This window comes from Podarcis vaucheri (assembly GCF_965113315.1).
Source record: "Podarcis vaucheri genome assembly, chromosome: 3".
NCBI lineage: Eukaryota > Metazoa > Chordata > Lepidosauria > Squamata > Lacertidae > Podarcis > Podarcis vaucheri.
Genome location: NC_138761.1, coordinates 82,517,596 through 82,536,821, shown reverse-complemented (window position 1 = coordinate 82,536,821; position 19,226 = coordinate 82,517,596). Strand labels below are relative to the sequence as shown.

The following is a 19,226-nucleotide window of genomic DNA, read 5'->3' as shown; positions in this document are numbered from 1 at the left end:
TAAAAATTCTTAGCAGTCACATATTGTTACAGCTAATAATTTCACAGTTTCCAGAAACAGTCGTCAAAATGCCTGGAAGGTATAAATTCCTCCTGAATGTTAATAATGAGGATGACATATGTACCTCTAGGGCCGCGGGTGGTGGAGATGTATTGGAAAAAATGGAGAACTATACTGAGAAGGCCCAGCTATGGGCCAGAACCAAGTGAGCAGTGCCCAGCAGTGGCATACCAACTGGGCCTCCCCTGGCAATCATAGGGCCTGAGATTGTTTATACTGAGGGAGGTACTTTTTGAGGTACTTGGCTCCCAAGGTGTTTAGGGCTTAGTAAGCTAGTACTAGGGACGCGGGTGGCGCTGTGGGCTAAAGCCTCAGCGCCTAGGGCTTGCCGATCGAAAGGTCGGCGGTTCGAATCCCCGCGGCGGGGTGCGCTCCCGCTGCTCGGTCCCAGCGCCTGCCAACCTAGCAGTTCGAAAGCACCCCCAGGGGCAAGTAGATAAATAGGTACCGCTTACCAGCGGGAAGGTAAACGGCGTTCCGTGTGCGGCTCTGGCTCGCCAGAGCAGCGTTGTCACGCTGGCCACGTGACCCGGAAGTGTCTTCGGACAGCGCTGGCCCCCGGCCAATAGATGTGAGATGGGCGCACAAACCCCAGAGTCTGTCAAGACTGGCCCGTTTGGGCAGGGGTACCTTTACCTTTACCTTTAAGCTAGTACTAACACCTTGAATTGGGCCGGAAGCCCAGTCAAACCAACAAGGTACATTCTGATTTACCTTCAGCTTCCAGACCATCTCCAAGGGCAGCCCCATGCGCAAGTGCCTAACTGTAGTTTTGTCCTGGCACCATCCTTAAAAGATCTAGTGAGAAAGGGTGTCTGTTCACAGAACATGACAAAGAAGACAGGCCAGCCAAGATGGCGGAGATCCTTCATTGGATTTCATGACACCTTAATTTTTACTGGAAAACATCCATGGGGGACTCCATGTTTTCTGAAAACAGTGTGGAAAGGGGTGGAGCTAACCACCATATCGTGTTCCCATGTAATCTGATGCTGCTATTAGCCCTGCAGCAGAACACATACACTTCATGGGGCAATTTAAATGGGGAAAGTAGTATCAGGGTAAGGCTAACCTCCCATTCCCTTTACTGCCTTTGCTTGCTCTCATTTGGGATTATCCCCTGGATGCGTTTAGGCAAAAATGAAAATGTTAGGAAATCCAATTACAAATGTCCTATGTCTTGTCAAATTTGAGAGGCAAGAACATGGTCTTCTACTTTATTGTCCCAAAGTTTAGGAACTGTCACCCTGTTTATGTACTTGTGACTCTTCGCCTGCTTTTCGGGTGGAGCAAGTAAGACTCATTTGTTCTAACAAGCATTTTTTATTGTATTGCGTTGTGGTTCTACTGTTTTAAATTGGTATTTTATGGTTGTTGTAAATGTCATTGTAATTTTAACTCTCATTTTTACTGTGGTTTTATTGATGTTTTATGTTTGGACTATGAGCTGCCTTCAGCAAATTGTTTAAGACAAGATAAAAAAATATATAAATAAACATCAAAGCAACAAAACATGGATTAATATTATTTGGGGGGGGGGGGACGGGGAGCTGAGAAGAACAGAAGCAAATTACTTGTGCTGCATTTCCAGATACAGTAATTTGCGATGCGCTCCATAGATCTGCCAGTAAACAAAATAGGGAATTTGCCTTTAATTGCCAAGAGTATATATAAAAATAGCTAATCCATTCAATGTCATGGGCTGGATGTACAGGAGTGGTGGGAGGCACCAGCTGGGGTGATAGCCTGCAGCTTATTCGAATCAATATGTGGAAGTCTGGTAGTAGATACCCCTTAGTCTGTTTTTGCCTGTGTTCTTGGGTCACCTTTGCTCATTTCCTCAATCTTCCTTCTCCTTAACGTACACTTTCCTTGTATTCCTCTTTCTCTGTCAGTCCTTACTCTACCTACCAAAGTCTCTGGGCTTTCTTACACTTCATACAGCTAACTCCTTTCTTTGGATCCTGTGTAATATCTTAATCCCAACAAAACTGGCAACTTCCCTTCCCTTTGCTGCAGTGCAAATTTTATGCCAGATATTTGTCAGGGTAAGGTATTATTTATTATTATTTATTACATTTGTATACCGCCCTACACCTGTTGATCTCAGGGCAGTTAGGAGTGGAAAAACCTTTACAGCCCAAGGGAAGGATTCCCTCAAGGGCAACGTTCTGGGGGCCACATGCCAGTGGAGGCGGGGAGAGGCAAAAGTGGGTGGGGCCTGAGCCAAAATGTGGGTGGAGCAAAGGTTGTGCTTCTTACCCTTTGCATGGTAGGCTACATTCCAGCTGTACAAAAATCAGACGTTTCTACACGCACCTCTTTAAACGTCCTCTAGGCAAGCAAGGAGCATTAACATAGTTCAAGGACACATAGCAACCATGCAAAAATAGTCAGATCAGAGCCAGGAAGGGGTGTGGCCTGGAGAGAGGGGTGTGGCCTTAGAAGGAAACGGAGGAGGTGTGGCTTGTGGAGAATTTCGTGAGCCAGAAAGGCTACATTCCACCTCCAGGCCCAATGCTCCCTAGCCCCATAAGGAGGTTGTGGACTCTCCTTCCTTGGAGGTTTTTAAGCAGAGGTTGGCTGGCCGTTTGTCATGGGTGCTTTAGTTGAGATACCTGCATTGCAGAGGGTTGGACTAGATGACCCTTGGGGTCCCTTCCAACTCTAAGATTCTATAATTCTAAGGCATGGAAGAAAAAGATTGTGTGGGTCCTAAAGCAATATGGACATACATTTGAAAGATGCAAATAGAATAGTACCACCTCTCATTTTGACAGAAAGTTTTTTTTTAATCTATACAACATGACAGTGGACTCAATGGAGAATAAAGAAAAATCAGGGTAGAAAACAGTAAGTGTTGCTAATGATGAGCAGGGAAGTCCTGCATATGACTTAGTGCTGGCTCAGCAAATCTTGGTTCATAATTCAGTCTTCCAAAATATAGAGATGGAAGCGTCTCAGAAATACTGTTATAGATAGACTCTCCTAAGATGGACACTTCAGCTGGTTATCACTCTGTATTTTTATTATGCTGTTGTTAACTGCATTTTGTATTATGCCAATTGTTTGTATTTTAATTCAATTGATGAAAAAGCACTTTTTACAGCTTTGTTTCTTGAGAAGCTAGAATGTTCACAAACATGTCATGTCATCATAGGAGCTCAGCCAATTGGTGCTGGAGCATTCATCACCACAAGAACAAAGTAACATAAATCTGTGTGATTTATTTTTTTTAAAAAAAGCTCTGTACCATTGGTGTCCTTGCGTAAAATGCTAGGGGCTTTTGATCCAGGAGAAGGTATCTTCTAATGGAGGAGGTGACGCCATTTTTGCCGATTCTGCCTCCTAGCAACAGCACTAGGCTTGTCAATTGGATTCTACCCAAAGTCTGCTTTTTGTGACACAAAATCCTGATAATGTGAACGGAAGCAGAAATAAACCCTTTTTAAACCTAAGTAAACTTTTAAAAGAGCAGATTTAAAATATGTGAGACTGAATTTGGAATCAATATAGCATTTATCCACAAATGTTCATGACAGATTATACAGGTGATCAAAATTAATTCCCTGACTGCTATAATTTATAGCCATTCTTGAAGCAAAATGTATCAATATTTCATGTAGTGCAGAAATGCTAGAAAACAAATAGTTTTCTGGTGACTTAAACTGCCACACAGTTAAAAACAAAAAGCAAAAATAACCTCACTCATTTATAATACAGGCAGAGTGTTGTACATAATGTTTCAATTAACCATTTAAAAATTTATAGAAGTGACTTTACTTAAATATGTTTATTTCTATAACACAAGGGGTTGCTATTTAAATCATTCAGTAGCAGACAGTTAGGAAAGTGTTTTTTAAACATTTTTCAATTTTTCATGAAGCCTAAGTATTCAGTGATAAAGCTGCAGTATTTGTTAGTCTACTCAGAATAAATACCCCTTTCTCCACCTTTGAAGCACAAGAGTGTGTGAGATCGTATGTTTATTGAAAATGCTAATAAGACACTCTTATGTTTTAACAAACGTTCAGCAAAGAACTACTCTGTATGCATATGCTTTGCCAGAACCATAGTTAATGGGATCATGAAAAGCAAATCCCACCCTGCATCTCAATTCCCCCCCCACCCGTGCATTTAGATTTTTACAGTAATTTCCAAGTTATTGTATTTGCAGACAGAAATTTATTTGCAAGTACCAGGGAGTTCATTAGAACAGAGCTTAGACTTTGGAGGATGCTGCTGACATTAATTTTGTTTTGTTTGCTGTTGGGACTATCATAATTGCAAATCACTAGCAATGTGTATAAATGCACCTATTAAAATAGGAGGGAAAGTTTATTAAAGCCGGATCAAAACAAATCATACAATGAATTTGGGGGTTTGTTATTAATATAAATTAGGTACATATGCCTTTAAACTATGATATGTGAAGAGTATAAGACCAACCCATTACTGGTCTTGGAGATCCTTCAAAATACTTAAAAAATAATAATAATTTCTTAGTGCTTGCTTCATGCAAGCATACTCAAGTGCTAGTAGCGCTTCATCCTGTCTCAAACTTGATGACAACAAGAAGGGGGCATCAAGGGGAAACCTGACATTTGTCACTTCAAACAAACAAACAACATGCATAGACTTCAAATAATTAAATAAATAAAATAAACAAAGGGGGTTAGATCCAGAAGTTCTCCTCTCTGAACAGAATACCCTTTTTCCAACAAAGAAAAGATACTTACACAATAAAAAGGGAAATGAAATCTAGCAGGCATTGTGTATCTCTTGCACAAGTCTACTCAGCGGTACAAGCTTCCACCATTTGCGCTGAACAATGCCTTTCACTATCTCTTGGGCAAAGGTTTGCAGAACAGCTTCAGCACCAGAATTTCTTCCGCTTGCACATTTCTGGATCCAGCCCAAGCCTTACAAAATGGCAAGCCTTTGCTGTTGAGATGTGGAAGCTTATGTTGACAGCTTTTTTGAAAAAAAGGATGCCTGAACTCTTAAGCATTTTGACCAGTACAGCATTAAAAAGTGCTCCAAACTCTAAAGCAGAGAGAGACAGAAAACTTAAAATGTGAGATTAGAAGAAATGAAAAATTTGGGGGTGGGGTGCGTGGAAAAGTGAGTGTGTGATATGCAACTTTTAAAATATGTAACCGTCAGCATTCTTACTTCTATGTGTGGAGAGGAGAGTACAGTAGACGGACAGAACAGTGTGGATCTGATTCCCAAAAGAGACTTGTGAAGGACGTTTATCTCTAAAGGGGATGTATTGCAAGGAAAAGATGACATGGATCTTCAAAGAACTAAAATGTATGCAAAACAGAAATTTTCATGATTGCCTTAAACACCACAGTTGTTATCAATAGTAAGCTGCATGGCTGGCCAAATAGCATTGGCTAGGAGAGGCTCAGAGGTAGGTTAAGGCAGCACGACTAGTTCAGTGCCACTGAAATGTGAAATACTGAAGTCCTCCCCTGGAGAGGCTAAAGGGTAGGTTAGGAAGCCCTGTATAGATGAATGTAAGGCTTGTTCCTGCATTCCTCACATCCTGCAAACTTTAAAACGTTGAAATGGATCTCTCCTGCACTTCACAAAATCAGCCCTCAAGTTAACTACCATGTGGTTGTGCAGGGAGATTCTCTTGGGTACTCTGTAAATAATTTGTGAACAGTTCAAATTTAATGATCTCTGGGGCCACTTCCCAAGGCAGGGCGTAGTCGTCCTGGCCTATTCATTTGGCGATCAGGAACAGGCTGCAGATTCAGCCCTCCAGTTTTCCTTGTCGTCTCTCAAGTGCAGATTCCCTTCTTTCCTCAGACAAATCTACAAATGCAACGTGCCAGCAGAGTATGGATGACTGTAGACTATGCTGTATTTATGTTTAGGGAACAACATTTACAGCTAACTTGATAAACGGAGGTGAAGAGTTGAAAATAGTTATCAAATGCCTATATTTACATGGTTGTTTAATGCACATGTATATTATCTAATTAATCTTTGACCTGCTATTAATTTATTAGTCTAATTACTTGGAAATTAGAAGACTGTATTAATCTGGGGGAGGTAGTTTCAGATGCACTGTGTTTACATTCAGATGAGGGAGGTGAGGAGTTTGTTCCTCCCTTTCTTTTTTAAAGCATCAGCACACCATCCAGGTCGCTGCTCTCTGTGAAAACGGGGGCTAGAATGCCCCATGGGAACAATTCTAAATAATGACAAAGTATAAAGTGCCTGAATTACTGACAGGCAGCTTTTGAAGGCACAGAAAAGCATCTTCATGAAAAGAAAACACCTGTAGCTGGATTTCTTTAGGGGCTGCCAACCATTTTAGTGCAGTGGTTACATTTTTAATTTTGAAACCACCATGGAGGGCGTGTGGCTTAATATAAAATTAGAGAGACAGCCACCCCTGGTAATCTTATGCCCAACATGGGAAATCAGCTTTTTCCTGTGTGAGCTGACACAGAAGACAATTATATTGTAAACCGCCTGGTAATCATTAGATGATGGCCAGAATAATTATTTCATAAATAATATTAACTCAGCGTGAGTTCTCTTATCCAGGAGCAGCTTAGGTGTCCCTTATCATCCTGTAGTGGACGATAGCAATGTTTTATGGATGCGTTTTCCCCCTCTTTTATGATCTTATTTTCTAAATTATGCCAAAAAGGCTGAATAAATTAAATGAGTAAAATTGTGGTAGAATGTGTGGCTTAAAAGAATCACTCATATGGGCTCTCTGCCACCTAAAACTCAGTGTCACTACCTAAGAATATTGGGTTTTTTGCTCCAAGTTTTCCTATCATTACCTTTTAGTATTTAGTATATATTGGTGGCTTACCCACTTACCTGGGAGTAAGCCCCATTAAACTCAGTTGGACTTACTTTTGAGTGTGCACACATAAGATTGCACTCTTATGTGCTTGGTCATGTCTTTCTTACCTTTTTCTGGTATGAACACCCACAGGCAATGGCATAATTCATCAGATGTATTATTTATATATGGTACCGTTATATATTATTTAGTGCGTTTTTGTTCTGCCCTTCATCCAAAGAGTTCAAGGCAGGATGCCTGTCCCTCAAAGATCTCCAGGGTTATTCTTCCATAATCTAGTGTCAAGTCTTTCTTTTTCAAACAGAATCAAGCAGAAAAACTTTTCCTGAATATAGGCCTGCAACTGAAGATAACAATTCATGTAGCTAAAGGGGATTGCACCCAACAAAAGTCTAAATAAGCTATAATAAAATTTGCCATGAGTCACTTTGCTGTTATAGACCTATAAAATCAACTAGATAATCTGGGGAAATTTTACTTATGGTACCTAACTCTACAAAGCATCACAGAATGGATATGGGCTTTTTCATGATTATCCCTGCAGTGACTCATAAGATTAAACACTTGTTATTACTTATTTTCTGCATTTCTTTTTCACATGGGGAAAGTATAGAGCATTTGGACACTCCCCCCCCCGTGTGTGTTATGTGGTGTGTGTGTGTGTGTGTGTGTGTGTGTGTGTGTGTGTGTACAAACTCATTCAAAATACTATGGTCTTATTTAAATCTCTTACAACTGCTTATTAGTAATCACCTCCTAAAGCCGGCCCGCAGACAGCCCAGTAATCAGTGTGTTTTTACATGAGTAGAATGTGTGCTTTTATTCAAAATGCATCTCTGGGTTATTGTGGGGCATAGGTATTTGTTCATCCCCCCCAAAAAAATATAGTCCGGCCCCCCACAAGGTTTGAGGGACAGTGGACCGGCCCCCTGCTGAAAAAGTCTGCTGACCCCTGGACCAGATGGTCCCTTACAACTCCACAATTCTGTGGTTCTATGTATCAGCTCTGTGTAAGGATAGAACACTGGCCCTGAGGTTGTGCACTCTGATGCTCCCAGAGAGCATGGTTGAAGTTAATAGTGGGATTATGGGAATAGAAATGCCCACCCACACAAAGTTAATCAAAGTAAGACTGCCTAAGAATGCCCTAATATTAGTCACAAAACATCTGTTTATTATTATTGGGGGGGGGGCTATTTCAAAAAAATTAAAAGCAGTGGCCCAGATGAAGTGTCAAGCTTCAGCTATTTGCTTTATCTCTGACTGAAAAAGAAGTTTGACTGACATTTTAAAAGTTGCTAACGTATTTGTTGTACAAATTTACTGAGCACTAGAGTTGGTAGAAGTGAGTTCCACAGATTTTGTGCTGATGCAAACAAAAAAAAATCTTCCAGGCAAAAATGAAGCAGGCCCGGTTTTTTCCAGCAAAAAGTAAATAAATATAAACAAACAAACAAACCACATTTGTAGAAGCTGCACTGAGACCATTACAAAAAAACACCTCTCTGCTATAGCTATACCCCATCTGCACTGTATATTTTAAAATAAAAAGGTGGGGTTTTGCTGGCTTTAAAACTGGTAAAAGGTATATTAGTATTATTTAGTACATGTATATCAGGGGCATCCAGCTCCCAAGAGACTGTGATCTACTCACAGAATAAAAAACTAGCAGTGATCTACCCTTTTGGGGGCGGGGGTTCAGGTCAAAGTTGTTGAGCATTTTTTAGGGAGGAAGGTCAAAGTTGTTGACCTTTTTGGGGGGGTTCATGTAAAAGTTGTTGATCAGGAAACAAATGGCCTCACAGCGGAAACAACGTCTTCTGTTCTAGCGATCATGCGCAAATGGAGGATCGGCCAAGGGGGTGGGGCTGGATCCTCTTTTTCCCACGCAAAGGAAAAATCAACCACAATCGACCAAAACCTCCCAGGGATCGACCAGTCAATCGTGGTCAACCAGTTGGACATCCCTGCTGTATATCTTGTAAGTCTTGATGGCGTACTTGTTGAGTTCCACGATGGAAGACAAGTGCGGTGTAAATGTACTAAATTATAATATTTTTTAAAACTCAAAACTTAAAGGACTGGGAGACAGTACAAAGCAATTAATTTTGTTGCCATCTAGTTCACACTGCTGTAAATCTGTTGGATGCAAGATTCAAAAGCAGAAATGTAAGTGATCATAGCACTATTTCTGCATTTGACTGGATTGCAAAACAAGCAGCACGCTTGATGCTGGAAAGGGACTTTCAAATGTTGCAGACTGCAGAACATCTTCAAGTATTTGGCCAAGGAATGTAGTCTGAGATTCTGCCAAGCATATTCGTCCCGCAACATGGCGGCAAGGCCTTTGTAGAACACAGCCTCCCAAATCTCCTTGCTTCTTACCTACTTTAGGTTCCTCCATCTTCTTCTGCATTATGTTAAAGAAAATGATCTATGTTTGGAAATACTAACACTAAATCAAAAAATAAACAAAAATGTGAAAAGGTAGGAAACTTTTTGAAATTGGGCAAACCTTCAGTTTTCAGTAATTCATGATAAATATGATGACAGTTATGAAGAAACGGATATGGATAATGGTAGCTTAAAAAAAGACGCTGATTGAATTTCATGCAGTGGTCATTTAGTATTGTTTCCCCTCCCCGCCTTTTATGAAAATGAATGATTTATGTCTGCTTGATACTGTGAAGGACTGGAAAGAGACAAAATAATTTGCAGAATAAATAATAATTTGCTTTACTATAACACTGTTGGTTTATATTTTTCTTGGGTTTTTGCCTGTACCTCGTAAACGGACAAAATCAAAGATATTCTAGCTTCCTTAGTGCTCATCAACTTGTAGCTACTTTTGTAACAAAAAAATGTAAAGAATAAATTCAATTTGTAATCACTGTCTGAATTAACTGTACTTTTAATGTACCAGACATGATCATTCTATGGCAAACTAAGTTATACATGATGCATTTTATGTTCCTTAAGTAATGAAGTGACCTTTGATATGTAGTGCTTTAATGAAATATTCAATTTTTAAAGAAATTTCTGGAAAATGTGCTTTCTTCCAGAAAAAAGATCCCCCATGGTTTCAAAAATTCCAGATATTTTACATCTCTAATCAAGCTGTTGAAGGAAAAAAAGAGGGAAGATTCTTGAGCTAGCTTAAAGTAGGTTGACAGACGACTTTAAAAAGGGCACTTTTTAATTGAATTTTATAAAGAATACAGAGTATTTGAAGGTTTTTGAGGATATGTCTTCTCGCTTATTTATTTAGTTCTAAGCTATATCCTATCTCAGGGGCTCAAGGGGGTTACAATATCTTGCAAATATTAAAAATGTAATATAAAAAGACACAAGACAAGTAATATGGAAAGGTGGTAATGATCGAAAGTTGAACCTTTGACCCAACTAAACATGCTTAAAGATTAGAGTTAAAGCTTGAGGGAAACCATAAACCACTGTATTTCATTCATGTATAATTATATTTAAGAAATGACCCTTTTCTGGACAATAATGTTTGGAGTATGGATATGGATTTCATCAGACAGTACAAATGAGATGCTGGAGGCCTAAGGTAATGTTGCAGATGAAGTAGTGAATTGTTTTATGTGGGAGGAAAGGGAGAGCCAGCATGATGGATGGTGGCAGGGTTATGGACGGAAGAAGAGGCAAGAAACACATCATGAATTTTGGGAACAGCCATTTTCTACCAAAAGTAAAACTGAGGTAAAAAGTATTGACTACGTGCCTTATTTTAAGCATATACTTCAGAAGTCCATTTGTAGAATGGTTAACATATTTGATATAACGTAACAGCAAAACTATAATGAGTATCATTGATTTCCCAGCCAGATTTGACATGGAGAGAAGTATTTTCAATGTAATAGGTTTGCAGTGAACCAGTGGTTTTTCAAAGGGTGTGGTGTGTCGCACTGGTTTTGCAGGAGAGGGTGGCAAATGTAGTGGGAAGATTCAAAGGCAACCAATATTATATTTGGGAATGAGTCATGTTCCTACAAAGCTATTGTTTTATACTTTCTGGATGTCCCGTGATCATATTATAAAGTGACTGTGTTCTGTGATATAAACCATGCACTGCCGGGAGTTGTTTCTTGTTGTTTTCCACTGCATTTCTGATCAATTAAAAATTCAATTGTGGTGCGAGCAAGTTTTCATTCTGAAACTGTGGCCTAGAGAAAAGTTTGAGAACCACTGCAGCATACTGTCAAATGATAAATGCAGATTGGTCTGATGAGAGGCGTGAAATGGAATCTGATGTAATAGCACCAAGAAAAAGCTGAGAAATAATTGTCAGTTTTCTCAAAGAAAGAGCTGATTTTGAAAGAGCACAAACTACTCATTAAGGAAATTGTTGGTGTTTTATGATTTTGGAGACAATCCAGAACTCAATCCACAATGGGAAGTTAAATTATTCATAGAATGATTAAATATACAAGTTTATATGTGAGACATGAATGGGCCATGAGGCAATACTGTAATGTAAAAGTTTCATAGACCCAATATCAACTCTGAAAAGGGATTTGGGACAATATTTCATGCCACCTACCCTAGTGCAGGTCTGTCAAAGAGGCTGTTGTCACAGATGCCATCTTATCCAAACCTCTTCACCTCTTTTGCTTCTAGACTGGCAAGTGTAAGGACAGGTGCCACCTCTTTGGTAGCTGGATTTAACCCAAGAACCTCCAGTTGCGGTCTTGTTTTTTTAGACTACAAGTAGTGATGAACGCAACTGCAAACACATTTTCTTATCATTAAACTGATGGAGGAAATCATTGATGCATTATCATGCTTGGTAAAACTCTGCTGTTAAGAAAGAAAGAAAACATACTCTCTGTCATCCACTTAAGTGATGAACACTTCTCAAGATGATGTTTTATGCCTCTCTTCAAAGCTGAATTCAAGTTAAGTAGGTATTCAGATACATACCCTAAGGGAAACAAATAGCTGGTGAAACAGATACTTCCTAGCGTTTCAAGATATCACACCAGATTGTTGGGCCACGCAGCATACATTGAAAACGTGCAGATGCTTCTGCTTATGTAAAAAGAAAGAATTATAGTTCTTCAGAACAACAAAATGTGGGTGATGTCACATCTGCAAGCCTCAACTGCAAAAAAATATGTTTAATGTAAAAATGCATTTCCATATGCTAAAGGGCGTAGATTAACTCACTCTGCACACATATAAACAACAACTATTATGTCAGCTCACTTGAGCAATGAAAAGCTTACAGATATTGAGGTAGTTCTTGGTATCAGCAAATGAAAATTGTTTATGCTGAAGTGCAAACAATGAAGCTGAGAAATATCCAATGTGTTTTAATACATGCCAGAGACACTTGGAATGTGGAATATCTATCATATGTGAAATTCATACAAAAAAGCTTTCTGAAAAGAGGGAATACAGAAGAGGGATGGGGTGGAAGGGCTCCACTGAGATTATACTAAGACGTTTAATTTGCTCTCCGCACCCCAAGTTGGATCCAGAGCTGCTCTTCTGCAAGTGGAAAAGCTCATTCTGTCCACATGAGGGACTGAGATCCAGAAGCAGGTTCCCCTGGATTGAGTGGAAGAGGGTTCTCTCTGCCCCTGGGGCCCATGCCCTCACTCCCAAGCTGTTCTGCATGGGGAAATGCAGAGGGAAGATCTTTGCATCAGCAAATATCCCCTTCTCCCCTTCTCTAGCTCATGGTGGATACAGGAGATCTAACCTATCTGCACACTATGTTAAAAACAGGCAGACGTGACTAAAAATAACGATTCCGTACTAATTTAACATAGTCATCAAGGGGAGAAGAGCTTTGCAAGCTTTCCTAAAATGCAGGTGTGAAAATTTACTCCAGCTGGGCTAAAATAAGATTTTTATAGTGTTACTTAATCAGCATCGTCTACTCAAGTCTTTCTAGTAAACATGACTAACTCAATACACATGATTGCTTCAGATAAGGTCATCTCTAGATCATGTAAAATATTACAGCTTTGGTACGGCCTTTTCCTCGTACATTTCAGTGAATAAAATTGATATACAGAAGTACCTAATTTGTTCATTATCAACAGACGGGTCTGTGCTGGAGGGGGGGGCAGCCAGATATTCTTGCCCAGGGTCTTGGATGGCTAAGCTAGACCAGCTGCTTTTTGTTTGAGGTAATAACTTTATTCTTATAAGACTCCCACCCCAGGCCTCAGGCAAGCTCGGCAGGGGCCTGCCAAGAGATCAGATGCAAAAGAACACAGGGTTCATGAACCTTTAATTGTTGCGTAAGAAGGGGGATTTAGGTAGGTGATGCACATTTGAAGTTTCCTACATAATCAATAAAGGTAGAGATGTCTGGATCTCTACTATATCTGGTTGGCCTGCCATAGGGTAACATACTAGAAAAACATGGACCTGGTCCCTTTGGGAATGTAGCAAAATAAAGGCTACTTTTATTACATAGAAAGAAACAGAAGGCTATGCTACAATTTGTAACTGTATTCTTTTAATTCAAGAAAAAAGTTTACAAAATGTTCTTCCAGATTACAAACCTAGACTTGTAATCAGTTCCATAGACTTGATTCCCAAATAATTCCATGCAAATAGATGTGTTTAGCTTTTGGATTTCAGTAACAATATCACTTCACATATTTTATTCTATTGAGATCAAGCGTTCTTTGAAACACAACTATATACACAGAACTATAACCCCAAATGCACACTGAGAGAGCAATTCTGTTCTCGTCTACTTAGAAGCAAGTCCCCCGAGTTCACTTGAGCTTACTCCCAGGTAAGTCATTATAGGACTGCAGCCTTACAGTACAAACCTAACTACGTCTACTCAGCTATGAGTTGCATTGAGTCCAGTGAAGGTTATTCCCAGGTGAGTATAGGACTGCAGCCTTAGCAAACTCTTAGTTCTAACATCATATATGCCAGCAGTATAAGAACAGAATAGCTTAAATTTTATCACAGCTTCTATTCAAATTTATTAACATAATATCATTTTAGGCCTGTTTTGGCACGCTTGCAAAACTGCTCTGAACTAGATGTTTAGTCCCCTACAAGTAAGAAAACAAGAGCAGCATTGTTGCAATTAAGGGCCCATTTCTCTCTGTCTTCTGTGTCCATTTGTACAGTTGCTTTAATCCTGGATGAGTCCCAGTGTTAGGATTGTTGGCAGCAGTTGACCGTACAATGCCTGAGTTTCAAAAAAGGTAAAATATTCAACTTTTCACAATGAATACATAGGAATTATTTTGGGATGGCTTGGGGGGGGGGAATGCAACTCTGAAATATGGAGGAATTGCTCCAAATGGCATCCTTCTGAAAGTGAACGTTTTTGAAAACTAATAATATAGCCACGAACAAAGGAGAGTCGGGAAAAGACTCACACCTTAACAAGAGACAAAAATGAATTCTGAAGATGCTTTGAAGTATGATTGATTTGGTGGAGAAAATTCATAGAATCAGTTGCTTTGAAAAGGACATGAATCTTTTAAGGTATTATTAAAAAAACCACCTTTCCCCATAAGAAATTAGTGAGATGCGTGGGAGTGAGTGGATGAAATAGAATTGTACAGTTGAAGAGTTAACTCTAAAATTCTTAGCTATTTTATTTTTATTTTTTTAGAATTCATTTATATCACCCCTTTCCTTCATCAGTGAACCAGGTTTCCCATCCAGGCACTGACCAGATCCAGACCTGCTTCACTTCAGAAAGGGTGACAGCCTTTAGACCGTATCTATGTATGGTATGCTGTTTTATATGCTGTCTAGGATTTTGCTTCATTTTAATCTCTCGACTAAACTGCTTCAGTCACAAACAGAGACTAGTATTCAAAGTTTCAGTTATGAAAGCAGCACTGAAAATTTCTATTCGATCTCAGTCTCTGAGCTTTCTTAATCAAAACTACAGTATGTTTATTTATGAAAGTAGGAAGAATTCAATTAGAAATTTGAATTCAGAATCACAACGGCAAAGTTTGCCCAGGACACATCATCTGTTTAGCAAAGCATAAACAAAAACAACTTGTAAGGATGTCCTTTATGCAATGGAACCAATGTAATTATTTAAAGAACAGCTAATAAAGTCAAAGACATCACACTCTTGCAGTGCAATACGCTGCATTTTTATTTGAAATTGAATTTATTCCCAAGTAAACATGTTTAGGAGTGCAGGTGACGTCCAACATTGGTCATACTCAAGAGTAGGCCCACTGAAATCAACTAATGAACTTAAATTCCTTGATTCCATAGGTATAAACTGAGTATGATTAATGTTGGATATTACTCATGATCTTGGATTTTTTCCAGGTTTGTTATTTTTCCATTACTTTCCAATTTGAGGTGTTACAGGAGGCTGATGATGTATATTAATAGAAAACATATCTTACATTCCTTGAAGACTTCTCTCTTTTTCAGTGCTCATTAGTTTTGAAATTAAATTATTGGTTTCATAATTTCAGCTCAAGATCATTTTATTCAGGTAAGTTCTACACTTCATCCCAATATATTCTAAAAGGTGACTCTGTGTGTGTTTTTGCTGCAAAGCCAATTTTGAGTTAATGCAATTTTACATGTGCATATTTGGCTTAAACTAATTAGGCACTCCTGCTTTCTCTCTTATTGTAAATTTACACTTGCTGCATAACATGACCTATCACCATAATGACTGCTATTTCTTCTTCTTCTTCTTACTGAGTAGAAGAGGCAACATCTCTGTAATTTCTATTATGTGCAGTCTGTGTAAAAGTAAGCTCCGCTAATTGCTGCAGTGTTAACCATCTTATTACTTAAAATGCATTTTTTAAAAAATACTGCTCTGGATGGGTTCTTTAGGCCAAACAACAACAGCAATAATACCAGCAGACAGAGAGGTGCTTGTTCTTTAAGGAAAGGAAGAACAATAACACTGGAGGAACATACAGGAAGAGTGAGAACGACCCACCACCATATTTAAGCCTTTTAAATCAGAATCATCATAATACAAATAAAACTTTGCATCATTATTGCTTAGCATGTACAAATAAACCTCCAAAGAGATCCCCCCCCAAATCTGATTAATTGAATTTATTTTCCTAGATGGTTTCAAAGTAACCACACAATAGGCAACCAAGGCATATTGCATGCTGAAGGCATATTTTTTCCTTAAAAGTAAAATTCATAGCATTCTTCAAAGCAAGATAATGGCAGTTATCATCTAATATTGTTATATAGTTAAATATATATATTAGTAAAATGATGTCAGAAATCACCATTTCATCCAAGGCTTGAGACATACCTCGCCCTGGAAGCTTTTCACTGTAGCTTGTACTTTTGATAGAAGCCCACCCAAAGAAGAGTTTGTTTGTCAAAATACCTGATGCTTAACACCAAAGATTTAACCATTTCTTACTTGCTGTAGATAATTCTACTAGACTGGATGGTGGGGAGGAATCATCAAATATTTAGAGGCTATTGGATGCTCAGTGTTTTGTTTATACCTCACTGAGCATCTCTGCATCCAGGATAACCACCAGTGTTCAAAAAAACAAAAACCCTATAGTTGCCTTTTCCTGCTGTTTAGAACCTTAACTGTTGGGAGTTGAGGCGGGAGGGAAGGGGAGAGGCGAGAGAAGAGATAATACAGGAAAAATCAATAAGAATGTCTTCCATTATTAATCACCAAAGGGTTAGGATTAAAGACGAAACCCTCTATGTCAGACAAAGTCCTATGGGAACCTAGAGGTTGACTGCTCTGAAAGGTTCTGTATGGAGAAGAATGAATGCATATTAGCCATAAAACTACCAGTCTTTAGCTTCTACAAAGCTGCCTCTTGTCAGATGTCACATCCCTCCACCCCCCCGTGCCCCCCCATCCCCGTTAAGATCACATCCATTAACAGAAGAAATGAACCTGGAGAAAATATATTTTCCATTCACTCAATCTTGCCTCATTACATAGTCACTCTGTCCTGATCTCTTCTGGATCAGATCAATTATACCTGTAACACGAAGGAAAGAAGAGAGCAGTGCACCATTTGCCATATGCAAAGGACCTTTATTAACACAACACAGCATCTGCAAATTTCTGGTTGCTTTTAAGAATCCATTGATTTTGATTATGGCTCTTGTATCCAGCAATGGTGCTATCACACAATGGAACGACAAATAAGACACGCCAAAATCTAGCGAAGCCACCTGAACACCGCTTTGCAGTTTTAACCTCAAATGGGTGAAGTGCAACAAAGTCTAGGCTGAGGTCTCAGGCTCAGTGTCCACAAATGACTCTCCTTTAAAGCACTAATTCATTCAATGACTGTTAATTGAGGTCACCTTCTGCCTTTTTATGCTCCTGTATAATTCCAGACTGGTTATTTTCTTTCCCTAACAAAGGACATTAGAGGGGACATTTATATTCTGGGGCCAGAAATACATAAATAAAAACTTTCCTGGTTCATCAGGTGCTGTGGATTTCATACAAGCCCCAATGAATTGTTATGATTTTCCGTTTCAGACCATTTTTTAAACAGATGCCTACACTGATCCTATGTAGAAAATTGCCCAGTTTGAGAGTGCAGAGCATTTATGCATCTGGTACGATACCTGAATTGCTGTAGGCGGCTCTCAAAAGATTCATAGTTACAACAATACAGATACTATACAAACAATAATTAGAAAGCGGTTGGGTGGGATATATGTATATAAACATATGCGCGCGCTCTCGCGCTCACTCACTCTCTCTGACACACACACACACACAGTGAGCTACCTATCTGTGACACATAAACTACTTGATCTTCCTAAAGTAAAGCTTTCCAAAAATCCATCCCCTGGGGAAACAGATCACGCATTAATTGGCATTTCGGAAAATGCTACTTGGCAGCAACTTCCACCGATTCGTCTGCTGATGACCGGGATCCAAAGGTGCAGTCCGGACAGAGGAATCAGTGGAGATTTTGCTCTGAGGACTGAACTCTCAAGGGCTTGCGTCTACCCAGAGGAACACCTTGAAACCGGCACCTTGAGGCGAGTCCAGCGAGGTCCTCGCCTTCCAAGGAGTTCGCCCCGGAAATTCGGAGCACCGCGCGACTCCACGCGCAACTATCCTGGGCGGACGGGTCTGAGTTCCAGGCGGGGTTCTCCATCCAGCCCTGCGCGGGCAGCAACGCGGCGCCCCGGCTCCCCCTTGCTGACCTATAGCCATTGTCCGCCCGGGTCTCCTTGCCCAAAGAGAAGCTGCCCCCCCCCACGTCCTTACCTTTCCCCACGTTCACATGGCCCGTCTCTCGCAGCTCCCTCGGCTGAGGGGAGGCGGCGCGGCGGGGCTGGTCCGGAGAGCGCGCGCTGGGTCTTCGCGCCTCGCGCTCCCTTCGCGGTGGAGGCGCGCTGCTGCTCCAAGGCTGACCCTCGGCGGCACTGGCTGAGGGGAGGGGAGCGGAGGGCTGGACGGGGAGGGGTGGGGGAAGAGAAGGCGGCGCGAAGGTAGGAGGAAAGGGAGAGGAGAGGGGAGCAGCTCCGCGTTCCTCTCGGCCCCTCAGGTCTGGCGCCGGCCTCGGTCTCCCGCGCCGCTCGCCATGTGCTTCTCTTCTGCGCTGCTCCTGGAGCTCTGAGAGGAAAAGGAACTGTGCCCAGCGCCCGCCCCGAAGCCCCGTCCTCCTCTTCCTCCTCCTCGGCTGCTGCGGCTTGTTGCCCGACGTCTCCCCTCCTCAACAGCTTGCCTCGCCGCACACCCCTTCTTTCCCTCCTGGTCCCATTTATGAAGCTCAGTTGCCATCACGTGTTAATGTGCCTTTGTCCTGTCGCTGGCAGCAGCGGCAGCAGAAGAAGCGCGGCAACAGTAACTAGCGCGGAGGGAGGGAGGGAGGGAGGCAGGCAAGGAGGGAGGGAGGGAAGGAAGGGAGGACGGCGTGGGGGGTGGGGGACCAGGTAAGAGCGCCAAACTTCGCGAGTGCGACGCATGAGGCGGGCAGGGAGGCGCGCTGTGTTGTGCGCGCGTGCGTGGAGGGACGGCGGGGCGAGAAAACAGGGCTCTTTCCTGGGACTGCGCAGGGGGAGTGGGGGTCAATGGAAAGGGGCCGTTTCTGGAGTGCTGAGGGGCACGCTGTTGTTCTTGCTAAGGGGCTGAAGTCCCCTGTGGGGCGAGGGCATTCGTGCCTCGGCTGCTCTCCTTGGAAAGCTCGTTTTGCCCGCGCTCCCGCTCTCGAGAGGCCGTATCGATGACTGGCACCGGCGCAAAGATACCGGTTGCTGCCGCTGCGTGCGTTGGTTGGCGAAGGCGGAATGGACGGGGGCAAGGGGGCTTCGAAGCCGCGCTCGTGAGAGCCGGAGGGGGTCGGCGCAGCGGGGTGCCCCA

At 41.3% G+C, this 19,226-nt stretch overlaps 1 protein-coding gene and 1 long non-coding RNA gene across 3 annotated transcripts in view; one reads left to right on the top strand and one right to left on the bottom strand.

Annotated features, from left to right (window-relative positions):
• CNR1 (cannabinoid receptor 1) overlaps positions 1 to 18,283 on the bottom strand; it is a 28,043-nt gene extending 9,760 nt beyond the window's left edge. Inside the window, exon 1 of one of the 2 annotated variants that reach the window (XM_082216908.1) lies at positions 18,132 to 18,283. The gene's annotated coding sequence lies outside the window, so the exon portion shown is untranslated. Of the gene's footprint in view, positions 1 to 3,313; positions 3,455 to 18,131 lie in introns of those variants that run through there. The other variant, XM_082216909.1, reaches the window with a different exon arrangement.
• The window catches only part of LOC309529142, a 598,034-nt gene that overhangs the window by 198,735 nt on the left and 380,073 nt on the right, over positions 1 to 19,226 (top strand). The gene's annotated exons all lie outside the window — the stretch shown is intronic.